We start from the raw sequence: 14,728 nt of genomic DNA on the forward strand, positions 1-14,728 counted from the left end.
TTAGCCTGCTACCTTTAGCTGATAACATCTCCTCATCCTATCCAGTCTTTAAGTCTGATGCCATTAGCCGTTTCCAGTGTGCTATGTGGTGGCTAGCTACACAGCTATGGTTAGCATAAGATTAACACAGTGAAGCTGGAGGATGAACGCTAACTTTTTTCCACTCGATAAAAGTTAATGTGAGGGTTCCTGATGGTTAGGGACAAATGCAATCGCATGGCAGGATGCTGTAAACGGACCAAACTTCAGTCAGGAGAACAACTGAGATAATCCATCCACAATACGAGGTTACTCATTAATACACTGCTGCATGGGCTGGTCTGCACTTACATGTAGGGGTTTAAAAACTGAGCTTTAAAATGTGCTGCCGATGATTAGTGGTAATAAAAACCGGGAGAGGCCGACAGTGATCACGGACTTTTTTTAGGGGCTTGTTCAGACTAAATAGAACAAAATACAAAACATTAAAACATGTTAAAAACACAACAGCCTTAATAAACACAGAGTAGTTTAGACTCGGAAGCAGGGTTCTTACGTCATCACAACTACTGGCTTCCTAACTATGAGTCCAAAACCAACGGATACACTTACTCACGTTTCATTTTGCTTTGTTTACTCACAATAAAACAAATCAAAATCAAAAGTGAGATATTTCACTATTCCATGAATAATACTAGCTCTTTTTGAATTTGATGGTATTATAATGTCTCACAATAGTTGGGAAAGGCTGGCAATGTAACTCATAATAAAAAGAAATAACTAGTTACATTTTGCAGCTATTTAGGCTAAATGGCAACAGGTCAGTAAAATTTTACTTATGTTTTTTGGAATTGGGGTTGTTCATACAAAGCATTCAAACCATACTGACCCACTTTTGTTCAGTAATCTGTGCCTCCCCACTGCTGAGGAAAGAGTTTTAACAGAGTGAGACGAAGAAAAGCTGGAGAGTCAACATCAACAAGAAAATTATCAGATCGAAACAAATCTAACAAAAAAAAGAAGGAAACGCTTGATACTGGTGATGATTGAAAACTGAGCTGCGTGGTTCTTTAGGAGTAGCTGCTTTAGGGTTTTGATGTTACACATAAAAACTTCAAGTTCATGTTCAAGACTTCTCTTACGAAACCCAGACGAGTCTGCTGCAAATGATCATTCAGACAGCCTGTTCATTTTCTGGTCGTGGTCGATGGTCCTGGTCTTGAAATAAAAAGTCTGCTTTTTTCCTATTTATATTTCTGTATGAATATTAAGTGAAGTAAATCGTGGTAAGATAAATATATTAATTTGTTATAGATTTACCATGCGTAACCAACCATCAATTGTGACTTCCGTCGGCTTTTTGTCCCCATCTCCCTCACACTTTTTCCTGCTCTTTTTATCAGCTGTCCCACGGGACAAGTCTTCCTGATCAGGCCCACTGGAACACTGGTATGTTCCCCTCAATTGCCTAATCAGAGGAGATGCTGAAATCAATGAGGTGGATAGATCCTAACAGGAATCTGAAATGAACACCAGCCCTAGGATCAATGTGCGTCTTGGTTTGTGTGCATTTGTATGTAAGTGTGAAAGGCTGAAGAGCTTCGACCTTCGGCAGGTCATAAACACTCACTGTGGGTGTTATATTGGATCACTTTTGGGAAATGATGGAGGAGGGTTGTTAATTAGAGGTCAAAGGTCTGCAGGAGGATTCCACCACCACAAGCCTCTTTGCTAAAATCTGAGCATCGTCCTGTGATAATCTATCAGATGTGAGAAGTCAGCATGAGGGATGTGTTAAGTGACGTGAAGGCAGATTGATTTACTCTGATTGGAAACCAAAGGCAACAGCAAAGACGGACGAATCCCGACCATCTGACAGATAAGATAAGGAAAAAACAGAACCATATGGATGAGAGGTAAAGAGAAGAGACACGCGGGAATGGCTTGTCACCATCCCTTCACCATCTGTTCCCCATCACCTCAGTCAGGACTCTGCTGATGTCACTCTGAGAGGAGATGGTACCAATTAGAAAGTAGATTAGAGGCGTCACCTGAACAGGGAGCTGTGGGCTCCGTCCCAGGTCTTTGAATCAGTAATCTTCTGCAAAGTCAGCAGGTCACAAACTTAAAAGGTTACCACCATTTATATGTTTATGGCTGAAGGCACTTCAGTGGAAGCGTTCATCAGTTGTCTTAAAAAAGGGGTTTGCAGAGATTTGCAGATAATGGCTGTCTAGCTGGTAAAATTTAAATTTTAAATCTCCTCTGTCTTTATCAGAACCGGAGAAGGTTCAGGCACTTTCCCAGAAACTGTCAGGGGCAGGCGAGCGCAACGCTTCATCCATCACAGGAGCCAGCTCCACAGGCTTTTCATTTTACTGGGGAGGCCCACTTCAGAGAACAGGCCCATTAAGTCTTCACATTCGTGTCCCAGCGCCTGTCATTTGGCTCGCAGCAACCAAAACGCTCTTTCATTCTCGCCGTTTCTCTCGTTTCCTCTTGTCCCATTTATCTTTATTTCTCAGTTTCTATGCCCCCCTGTCGCCTCATCAATTTCCCCACTTTTAATGAGGAGTGAACTTGTTTTTCAAAAATTATGACGTGATCTCGGGGTCAAAGTTGCAAATTAAACCCACGTTTTGGAGCTGACCCAAGACAAAGGAAGAGCTTCCAAAATAAAGCTGCTTCAGTTCACGTTCGTGTTCCCTCCACAGTGTGACTATTAGTTCCCATTCATCCCACGAACAGAGAACATCACCCTGTAACTGCTGGTGTAACAGAACAATCTGCTTCAATCAAGTCAAGCGACTTGCATGCCAAAGAGAGAAAATGGTGCCGTCTGCCTCGGCAGAACATTTCTGGATCTGCTCAGTGGCTGACTTGACCATCTAAGCACTATCAGGTTCCTGCTATTACTCCATTTCCCCCCCTAAAAGCATGGCGTGCAGTGTGTGTCGTTCTGGAGGGCCCGATCACAGGATAATATTGTTGACAGTCAGATTAAGTCTTGGAATAGACCTGATGCCTCAATTGCTTTTTCCCCCTTCATCTTCTCTGACCATTTAAAAAGTGGTTCGGTATCGCTGCCAATCATTCCGCAAACATTTTCCCTAATAGGAATCCGATGACTCAAGGCAATTTATCCCTCATTCTGGCGCTGCCTAAAATTGTTTCGAGGCCACAAAACTGGCATGATAACGTTCAGTCTCAAAGAAGGAACAGTGGCGTCCGTGAACAGCCCTTGTTCTGATTTTATATGTGACGGTGATGCAAGACTGACCATGAAGTATTCACTTTCAGACAAATGTCTTCATATGCATTTGTGTACTTGCTTCAATTACACATCCTGCATTCAAACCTCTGTTTGAGCGGTTGTGCGATGTTTAGAGAAATTAGTTCCTTCATAATTGTGGTGTCACCAAAAATGCATTAAGGAGAACCAAATAGCTGATTCATTGCACATGCTGAGTGCAAAGAGTCTTTTGCCAGCTGAGCTGCCCACAGACATAAATGTGGTCCCATAATATATCCTCAAAAGTGTCTCTTGATCCCAGGAAGTATCTTATAGATTCCAGAGGAGCATACAATATAGATAGTTTATGCCCCTATAGCCCCGTTTCAGCCATTACCCAACTTCAGCCTGCCTCGAAATCACTTGGAAACGTAAAAATCTTTTCCAGCCCTCCCAAACCTTTAATCACAGCTCTGACCATCACATGAGCCGAAGATGAATGACTTCTTTCTTTGTGTCTTCATTGATTTATTTTGATCTTCAAACGATTTCCTTGTTGAGGTTCAGTTTCCATCAACAGCTTTATAATCGCTTCGGTTTGAATTCTTTCACACTAAAGATGAGATACAGGGCAAGTTCAGGGTAAAATCTGGGTAAACTCTTCTTAAAAAAGGCAAATATTTTATCCGGACCCTCTTCCTGTGAGGCAACAGTGCGAACCACTAAATTGCAAAAGTGAAAATTACTTCTTTTGTTTTTTTAATACATCTATTGTAAACGACTTCTTGACACAAGACCTGTCACGACCCTGAGTTAAACAAACACAAGAAACTGGATGAATGGATCCATAGATCGATTTATTTATCACAGCTCACCTTTTAGCTTTTAAAGAAATGGTGTCGCTGTCCGTGTGTTGAATGGCAGACACCACATTCACTCATCACAGGGCGGCTGTCATCGACATAAATACGTGAGGGTGCTGGGTGGAGTGGTGAGGCACAACTCGTTCTCTGTTTCTGGTTTACATTTTCGAGTTTTGCTACAGCTCAGCTAGTAGCTAGCAAGCGTTGGCAGACAAATCAACCTCTTTTGTAGAAATCATGGGTGATCACAGCACTCACCGGAGGTGTTTTTGTTGCAGCACCCTCTTGCAACCAGTTTCACATCTTCGACTAAACACTCGCCAACCGTTTGGGGATTATACATTGTCGAGGCCATATGGTCAACAGTGCGACGTGGGCTTTAGGAAGTGAAAAACAAGGACTGCAGCAGCGACTCACTGTGAATCGAACACAGTGGATCTGTTTACCAGCTGAGGACAATTACTTATCATCACAAGGGCAGCAAATCTGAACAGCTCATACAGAGACACCTCATCTATTAATATTCATTTTCAGTACACCACCATTGATAAGTGTATTTCTCCTGGACTTTCCAAGTGATCCAGAAGATTATGCTGCTCAGAAAAACATATTCGCTATTTTATCTTTCCTGTTATTGTGTTGGCGTTTTGAGTCATGCGATGGCCACTATCCCAGAATTGCTCCCTAACACGCATCGCTGCTTTGAGAGTCCCTTTGTGAACAGTTGAATGCTGCTGTTGATTCCTTCAAAGAATCAGTCTGTTGATAAATCCCGAAGGTGTTAAATGAAAGAATAATAGCACGGCCTCTTCATCTGACAAAGAAAAATCCCCTATCTGCTGTGAAATATAATTCCCTGCAGCTCTTCATTACAAAACATGCCAAACACTGTAGTTAATGCCTTGTTGTGCTTCTGTAATCAGTGTTCTGAGTGTAACCACAGCTCCCAATTTCTTCGACATGACCAGACATAAGCGGCGTCTGGTTTTGCCACCTCATTTGCATCTATGCATTGTTGCTGAGTCAAAGCAAAGAGCCAATTTGTGCTAATCCACATCAAACCGGCAATAAGGCGACACTTAAAGTAAACATGTCGGAAACCGTTGTGTGTTGTAATTTGTGTTCTTGCACAGAGTCAAAGGCACAACTTGCTTTCAACAGTTAGATTCCAGATAGTATTGATTAGGGGTCAGCGGTCTTCAGTTTGTTTACGTTCCTCTGCAGCGTGCAGTTCGGCGGGAGACGCTCACACTCTTTTCTTGAATGGTCCCTTTGTCAGTTTTGACCTGTTCTCCTTTCTTATCCCTCCCTACCACTCATACATCGATCCAGGAAGGAAGCAGTAGTTGCAAAACACTCGGCCAGCTTCCTCCGCGTGTCTGTCAGCTCTCTTGGAAAAACAGACACAAAGACAGACGTGGACTGGGACGGCGTTTTATCTGTAGGCCAGTGGGTTTAGGTTATCTCGCAAAGCACTAAGCATTTAGTTTTGAGTCTTTTTTTGTATATGCAGAGAATTGAAAACTGCTTTATTTAATCTCTACTTTCTGACTAGTTCACTCTCCTCCCTGTCTCTTCCAGCTTTTTAAGGTGTTTACATTGTGAGCATATTGAATTTGTTACTGCGTCCAAGTCTTATTTCCACTTCACTCTGGGTAAATATAAAGATAGAGCCTATATTAAAACATATTTTTAAAATTATATGATAATTAAACCAATTAGAAGTTGTTTATGGGCCCCTGCTTGGGTTATGGCCACTTTGGGCATGCCGTTGAATAATGTGGATCTTGTTTTGCTGACGTTTGAAGCGGTTTTGGCTGTTTGGAGGGTCCTGTTAACTGGGACTTTTAAAAAGCTGCTTTTTGAAACTCTGTCGTGCGCTGTGCACTCAGCCCAATCCATGGGCTCCTGGAAACCCGAGGGGGAACATTATCAAATTTAACACAAAAACACACTTTCTGTTTTGAATTTTGTCAGCCATATCCCTTCTACCAGCCGGCCTCCAGCAAAACACACTGACGCCTTTTTTCTACAAGAGCTCCACCTACTGTATTCCAGCATATTTGTGTTTGCTAGCAAGTGTTCATACACGTCAAATTCTTTGAAGGGATCACATGGCAGCGTGTTTACACTGGCCTGACATTAACTGCGTAACCACATTCTTGGATATAAAATCATATGTCATCCAAATTAATTTACACTTGTGGCACAAACAACCAAAAACATAGAGAAGATCTTTTATTTTCTTGTCCGTGAACCCTTAGCATTTCACTTTGAAAACTTCGTCACCCTCACTTTCTTGCTGCTCTCAGTGCCTTTCCTCTGGTACATTTTCAGAGTAGGCTTTCACAAACCACTGGTAAAAATGTTTGTCTCAAGTTAATGGTCTTCTCCTCACACTTGAGACCAAACAGAACAAACAAAAAGCACTTACGTCAAACAGCATCCTTCATTACATAGGAAAGAGAATGTTTTATTAACTCTAAATAAGCCCCACACCTATCGTAAACACCTATATTACTGTAATGCTATCATTAAATGAGCAAGAGGAAGCCTTTCAGCCTGATAAACAGCAAACAGCTTTCCATTTGCCTCTGACTAAAATGATTTAATGGCCAGATTGAATCAGTGAAATTAAGTTGCTGTTTCAGTCCCAATGTATAAGCAGACCAGCCTTAGCCTACGGGAGCAGCATATTTCTGTGAATCGTGGTTACTCTGGAATATCAGCAGCTTTAAATGATGGTTCCCGGGAACAAACAAAACTGATACAAACTTCAACAGATGCAGCAATAAATTTACTTATAATATAGTGCCTTGACCTGGATGCTCCATCTTATTGTTATTTGGAAAACTGCAAATGTTCTGGCTGGATTTGTTTGTTTTCAAGGTGCATAGACAACGCCTACAAAAAGCAGAAAGCATACCAAATGTAACATTTCTAAATCCCCCTTTCATACTCGTCTTCATGTGAACCTCTCGATATCCGCCAGCACTGCTTTTTTCCACTTTTTTCTCATTTTGGAGTAAAGAGACGAGGTCATTTTGCATTTTCAGGGTCATTTGCGATCAAGTTTGTTTTCCAGGTGCCCCTGGAAAATTACACACTGACAGTTTATCCCTGAGAGGCAAATTCATGCTACACAACACTGTAAATGCCAGTAAAGGTCAGAGGGAAATAAAGGAGTTTGCTCCTTCTGGCTTTGACGCTGTAAACTGCTGTGTGGAGGTCAAATTAACTCAAAACAAGAAATGCTGAGTAAAGTGCAAAACAACTGCAAGGAGAAAAGAGAAATATAAGACAGGAAAAAGGATAGAGTCTATCCTTTTTCCTGTCTTATATTTCTCTAGTGATGATCCGACTCATCACTAGAGATGAGTTGGATAGACTCATCTCTAGTGATGAGTCTATCTGATAGACTCATCACTAGAGATGATTTTTAACATGAAGGTTCGACGCAGATGGTAGTGTTTGTTCTCTGTGCAAGCTTAAAGGTCCGTGAGGAAATACATCAGAGGTGTGGCCCACCAAAGGGTTCAATCTAGTCCACTGGTTGGCTTTCAAAAATGTTAAAATTTTTAAAAAGGGACATAAATTTTGGACTTTTAACTGCATTTTTAGAGTCATGTTCCTGACAGAGATATCACCTTTGGCCTACCATACTACACCAATTTAGATAACTCAATAAATGAGGTGTTATTTAAATTAATACTACTTAATATAGTTGTTATTATTGTTGCTATTTTCTGTTTAATCATTTTCTTTGTGTTGATAGGTTGTGTTGTAAAAGTCAAACCAGGAACACTGTCTGCAACTTTGGCTAGAAGTCCTTTATACATCAGTTGCATTTTTTTTGTGTGTGTAAATGTGTAAATACAAATGCAAAGAGCCAGGCTGATGGGTATCTTTGATTTAGCATTTCTTTATAATGTAGAAAAACTAAGGTATTGTGCTTCTTTCAGTTGAGATGTGTCTGTGTGCAGTTAAAGTTCTTTACACTGAAAGAAAGAAAAATATTTTTGAAATTAGATGCACAGTTGCAAGAGTTCACATCTAAAAGTCTAAATTAATAGAAGGAGGGCTGGAAGCGGTCCAGAGGTGCAGGAGGAAATGATTGGAAGGGAGCGTCAGTCAGGTTAAGTTGTGTCATGTGATCAACATTTTCTCATAAAACCTTAAATCTATCCACTGCCTCTAATATCGCAAAGTGTTGATAGACACAACCTCACAGCATCATCACACGGCACATTAAGGCTTTGTTTACTTTTGAATATGAAACAATTTTATGTGTGCCAGTAAGGAAGCCACATGCCTTCATGTGTGGGAGGACTCCCAGGCCTGCACTCATATTTCTGGTTAACCATTGTCTTACATCAGGCTTGGCATGCTAGGCCGCAACAAAGATCGGGCCTGAAATAGGCATCTGATGTGTGTGTGTGTGTGTGTGTGTGTGTGTGTGTGTGTGTGTGTGTGTGTGTGTGTGTGACGGCGGGCGAGCAGTATAAGTCTGCTTCAGCGGCTCAGCATTAGCTGCAGGAGTAATGGCAGTCCTGCTCTCGAGTATTTTTAACTGTCAGCACTAAATGCCTCATTCAGCCCCGGCATACCCCCCACCCACCTCGTAACCTCAGCCAGAATACCTTCACTTCTGTGTACACAGCACCGCAGGCAGGCTTGCCAGCTGTTTACACATGCACGCACACACTCAGACTCACACGCTTGCATACCCTTATGGCTGCTTCAAAAACACAAATATGCGGCGGACATTCTCCGCTGCGCACTCGCAGATACAGAGCACATCTATATAAACTCAGTCTCCATGAAAGCATATTCATATTTGTAAATGTAGTCACACAGACGCGCGTTTTCTCTGCTCGGCGTGCACACATGCACTCATCATGTGATTTGGCCCGGGCCTGTCCCGTCTGTTGGCATGTCGGAGGAATGGAATGTGTAAGAAATGGTGCCCACACATCGAGCAGCCGTCCAGCACTCAGGTTGGCATGGCGCACAGCGGGGAAGTGTACAGCCGGGGAGGAATGCAGACAAATAACTTGTCTTTATTAAATATTACTGCTGCAATTAAAACCCCTCGTTCTCACCTTCTGTCTCACCCATCAGATGGAGGAGATAATGGGTGGCACTGCATGACGAGACGATGGTTATCTGTGAGAGCCAGCCACAGGGCAATCAGTCATGTTTGCGAGACAGCTTTATGACTTTTAATGAATTTCTCCCACGCCACCACCAATGATAGACACTCAACCGCAGCCAATAGAAGTTTTTGTCTCCAGGCTGAAATCTCAGGATGCATAACTGACGTTGCGCTCTTTTGGCAATCTTGCCTCAGCTTTTGTTTGGGCGTGGATGAGATCCGAAGTCCTCTCATGTTAGGCGGCCATTGTTTTTCCACACCTGGTGTGCGAGACGTCCCAACATTGCATCACTTTGTGCCTTCGTTGCCTCTGTTGGCGCCCGAGTCTGCTCGAAGCTAATGAATGAACGCGAGGAGCTGTGGCTGACTTGCTCTGTATTTTTAGGGCTGTGTGCCTGTGGTCTGTGCGGCCTGTCCCATCCAGAGGAGCCATGGGGGGATATTTTTGACCACAGGCTGAGTTGAGTCCAGGCCCACACAGAATCGCTGACAGACGCAGGCAAAGAGGAAAGAGGGATGTTTTCCTATTGGGAGGAAACCAGCCTTGATTATGGAGGGGAGAGAGAAACCAAGAGAAAAGGAAGATGGTTGTGTTTGAATGTGGGGAGAGAATTTTTTCTTCCCTTATTGCCACGCCCTTCCTCTTTGCAGCCCACATATTTGGAGGCTTTCAATTTGTAATGGAGCGAACCTTTTTTATCAGCCTTAGCTGACACAAGGTCAAAGCTGCAGCAAGTTCACGTGCAAAACAAAGATAATTAGAGTCATTTCTTCCCAAGTTTTCTATTATTTTTTCCCTCTGCATTTGGTTTAGTCCATGTTAATGATATTAAAGATAACCATAGTCTTATTTATACAACTCTCCAGATGCTATTTCAGTTGGCTCACTGATTGGAGCGATTTGCATGCTCCATGTAATATGGATACAGCTCTCAGGCTATAATTCCCCATATTAATATTTAATTGCCATCAAAGTGTGTTTTCAAAGTATAAGGTGACGCTCCGGTCTCTCAGCCCAGTCACGATAGAGCTGATTCCGGGGCTGGGTGAGGAGCGTAGCGCGGTTCCAGAGAGACCAGTTCTCGGTCATCTTATCCCCCCCGCCTCACGCGCTGGCACCTGTAGCGCCCCTCCAGCAACAGTAAATCACGTGACCATTTCCTCGCGAAGAAATCCTAATCCTCGTGCCAGATCCGTCCGGGCGCGAGCAGCTGCCTCGACCCAAGACATGTTGAAACCCGAGGCGACGGCATTAAGAATTAAAAACGCTAGAAAGTGGTCCCTGTGCGCGCCTTGTTTTGTCATCAATGTTCCATTAGTGTCACTTTATTCCACGCCTCCCCTCCTTCTCCCCTCCGTGTGTTTGAGTCAATATCGGGAAAGCCTGCCTGTTTCTGCCCAAATGGTTACAATATACCTTCTTCACGCCTAAAGAGCTGACAAAGGTTATTAGGCCGAAAGGGCCAAACAGATAAATCAGAGCTGCAAAAGACATGTAATCTCAAGCTCTGGGAATTTGCCCAGAGAGGGGAAGTGTGAGGCAGCGTGTTCCAGTCCATTAATTATTATCAAGCTGCAAGTGAAACCGCCTCAAAAATGTAAAAATCAAGCGTACTCTGCTCTGCAGTTACCCTTTAAATGTCTTGTCCTCAGAGTGGGATAGCGGACTTCCTGGACAGTGGCCTTGGTGTTCAGAGGCCAGGAAGCCTCATGGATATAATACCTATGTGTGGCTCCAGCCGGTGGCCAGTGTGGTGATGTTGATACAGAAGCAGACCTGACACACAGCTGTTGTTTACGATGTGGCTAGCCCAGGTGGACAGGGCCACGGCCACAAGTCGGCCTAACCTCCAATCCACAGATCTATAGTCCTGACCAGAGATGTTTTGGGGGAAGTCGAGTCAGGTCGGTCCCAGCGAGACTCAAGTGAAATCTCAGCTCCTTTCAAGCAAATCCAAGGCCGTGTTGCAAGCTGCATCACTTTGGGACATTTAGTAGAAATTTATATGACCAAAAAGGAGGTGGTTCAAACATTTCCAGACTTGAATAGTTTATTTAAAAAACAAACAAAAGTAGAAATTAGTAAAAAGGACTCATATATTCACACATCCGTGTGCCACAATGTGGAGATATGAACTCATATCAGAATCACAAATGCCGTCTTTAACTTTCATTCAGACTAAACCTTGACGAAACTGGTCAACTCTTCCATCTTCAGCTTCTGTGTCATTAAAACGTCATGACAGGAGTTTATATTTAACTTGTAATTTCCTAAAATGTTTCCTGGAATTATTATTGCATATTTACTCTATTGAAAATAGAGGAAAATGGTAGAAGGCACAGCGGGCAGGGGCCTGTCACTTTAGCTTTCTAAGAAAAAGTCCAGTAATTATACAGTCATACATTAAAAATAAAAAGGGGTCAGTTTGATTGAGTTCATGAGAAGCTGTTAGTGTCTAAAAATATTTTCCAAGAAGGAACTGCCAGTATTCACGATTCATATTTGGAAAAACTTATGCAGCCTTAAACCTCCATCCACTGTGTGACTGGTGTACGAAGGTAAAGTTTATTGAATGTGATAGCTTTTTTTAAACAAGCATCTCATGTCACTCGTGAAAATAACGCCGAGCGTTTTTAGATGCAGAAACGTGAATTTCAAAGCAGTTTGTGCAACCAAAGCTGTCGTAAGTGCAGACCAGGCTGCCATACTCGTATTTTGTCACTTTTCTTGTTGAATTTTAATCAATTTATTGTGGTTTTTCTGTACAACACTGCACTTTGCCAGATCTGCTGATTAATCGCTGATGTGGCAGGACTTGCGCCAGAGACAGAACAGCCTGTTCTCATCTTCAGGGTATAAATTATTGCCTTTGTTTCAAAACCGCTCCCATCATTTGTTTATGCACAAGGTGTCCTTTGGCAAGTGCCACTTGATGCAGTGGGCTGTAGTATGAGTAAAAGGGTTCTGTCACTCCCAGCCTGCCGCATGTCATTGATCTGGGTTATTGTTGTGGAGAGGTGTGCTGTAAAGAAGTGAGGATTTTTCAGTGCTTACAAAACCAGCCAAAAAGTGCCAAAAACATGCAGCTTACGCCACCGCCACCTCCTAATGTCAACTCTGTGGAAGCGGATGGGGATTGGTACCTCAGCAGCTGATATTTCTGCCACTGGTGCATCTCAGCATTGAAGCTTAGATTCTACATCTAGAGATGAGAACACATTTATAAAAAGTTTATAAAAAATTTCACACATAAAATAGCATCAGCAGTGCACCAGCGTCGTAGACCAGGACTTTGCGTGCCTGTGCATTCATTCTGAAAGGCAGGGGGGCTTCTACTGGTTATTCCAAGGTCTCAGGTAGCAGATGAAGGTGACTTTTTCCTGTTTGAGCTCCCAAATCAGGCCACACAGACAACTTTGGTCAAATATGGGCCGGACCAGAGAAACACCCTGTTCTGTCAGTCTACAGGAAATTAACGAAAAATTTAACCAATAATAAATCCTTATATGAGAAACATTTTGTCTTAATTTATCCACATGATAAAGAAATGCTGCTACAGGAAATGTAGAAATCTCTCAGCAACACTTTTTGGGCTTAAATTGTAAGAAGGAAATATGTAAAAGTACATATCTAATAGTATATAATGGTGTAGTTTGAATGGTCTTTGGAGAGGTCTTTATCAGCAGGAAAGTTTAGTCATCCAATGGGCCTAATTGGAGTCTTCGCCGGGCCGATTCTAGCCCTCTGGCCTTAGGTTTGACACCCCTTTCCTAAGTGTCTTCATAAAACCTTTTTAATCAAAACCCTTGAATGTTAGGTTTGTTTTTTATTCCCTTTCTTCATTGTTTATTACTTTCTGTGTAACACGTAAGTAAATAAAGTTTATTGTTACTTTATTATATTCGCACATGCATCCTGCAGATTTTCTGCACCATGATGTTCCTCCTCCTGAGCTTCCTCCAACTTTTCTTATGCAATGTTGGCATTCAGCTCTCAAACCTCAGACCGAGATGGAACTGGCTCCTCACCACCACGAGCACTATCGATGGAAAGCAGGTGTTACAGAGTTAGATGAGAAGGTCCATCCATCATTCCATCCGTTCATCCATTTTCTGTTGCTCATCCTGATCCGAGGGGAAGCAGTCTAGGCAGAGACACTCAGACCTCCCTCTTCGGACCATCTCCTCCAGCTCTTCTGGTGGGACGCTGAGGTATTCCCAAGTCAGCCAAGAGACATAAGCTCTCCAGCGTGTCCTGGGTCTACCCCGGCTCCTCCTCCAACTAGGAGGATTCCCAGTCAGATGCCCGAACCACTTCAACTCGCTCCTTTTGATGTGGAGTATGTATTTGACATTGAAAAGAGCCAGATGAGGAGATCATCGGGTGCTGTAAATTTGCCCTGTGCAGTCTCTTATTTCGTCTTTTTTATTTTATATTCTTTACTTTTGTGTGAATCTGCATGCTCCATCTGCCTCTCACTTTGCTACTGGAGCATGTAATTTCCCCAGTGAGGGGAAAAAAGGAGATTTCTATTCTATCCCACTTGAATCTGTAAACAGTGGGAACTGCTGTACCTGTGAACATTTCAGTTCATGCACAGATTGGATGAAATGCACACAGCATACGTTCCATGTTTCCTTTATGTGTTTGTTGCTGGCTGAGACTTCTTCCTTAGCTCCTTCTAATCTTCTCGAACTCTTGACTAAAAAGTAAAGAGTCATTTTTGCATTAAAAATGCCAAAACCTTTCCTTACAATTGAAACATAAATTCAGCAGTTTATTGGAAGTCAAGGAGGAGAAAGTTCTTGTATGTCATGCTGACTTAACCGGCTTCACACACACTGACCTGTAATTACACTGACCTCACTCCACAGCTCCTCTAAGCTCGTAAAACCTTGACCTCCAAGTTATAAAATACTGCATATTTGAATCGTTTATATAATCCATTAATAATCCCTGTAATACATATTTTTTTCTACTAAATAATTTTAGCCGCTCATGCTCTGCTAAACCGCTTTCATATTCCATGTATTTGATTTTACGGCTGTTTCATAGAAATTCACACAGCGATTAACCAAATGTGCTGGTTTTTAAGAGTTCAGTATTATAATTAGTACACAATGCCAGGAAAGCTCAAGGCAAAAAACTCCTTTCTAAGAAGAGGACAGAGGAGATAAGAAAATAAAGGAGCGACATATAAACACACTTCAAAAAGCTTTGTGTTTCATAATAAACAACTGCAGCCTTCATGGGATTTTTTTTCTCTTTTGATTTAAAAGATTTCCAAAGCCATAAGCAGCAGACATCCTGCTGCATGTACAGTGTGTGCATTGAGTTGTACTGATATGCATCTCCACACAAACAAAGGCGGTAACAGAACTCTTTGCTCCCCCGGCCTTTGAGTCATCTCGCTACATCAATAAATACAGCAAAATAGCATTAGCAATAACTTCAACTATATGACCAGGCTCTAATATGATAGAATTAGTATCAGTGTT

Source organism: Perissodus microlepis, chromosome 19, assembly GCF_051167445.1.
Source record: "Perissodus microlepis isolate ML-2025 ecotype Zambia chromosome 19, ASM5116744v1, whole genome shotgun sequence".
Lineage (NCBI taxonomy): Eukaryota > Metazoa > Chordata > Actinopteri > Cichliformes > Cichlidae > Perissodus > Perissodus microlepis.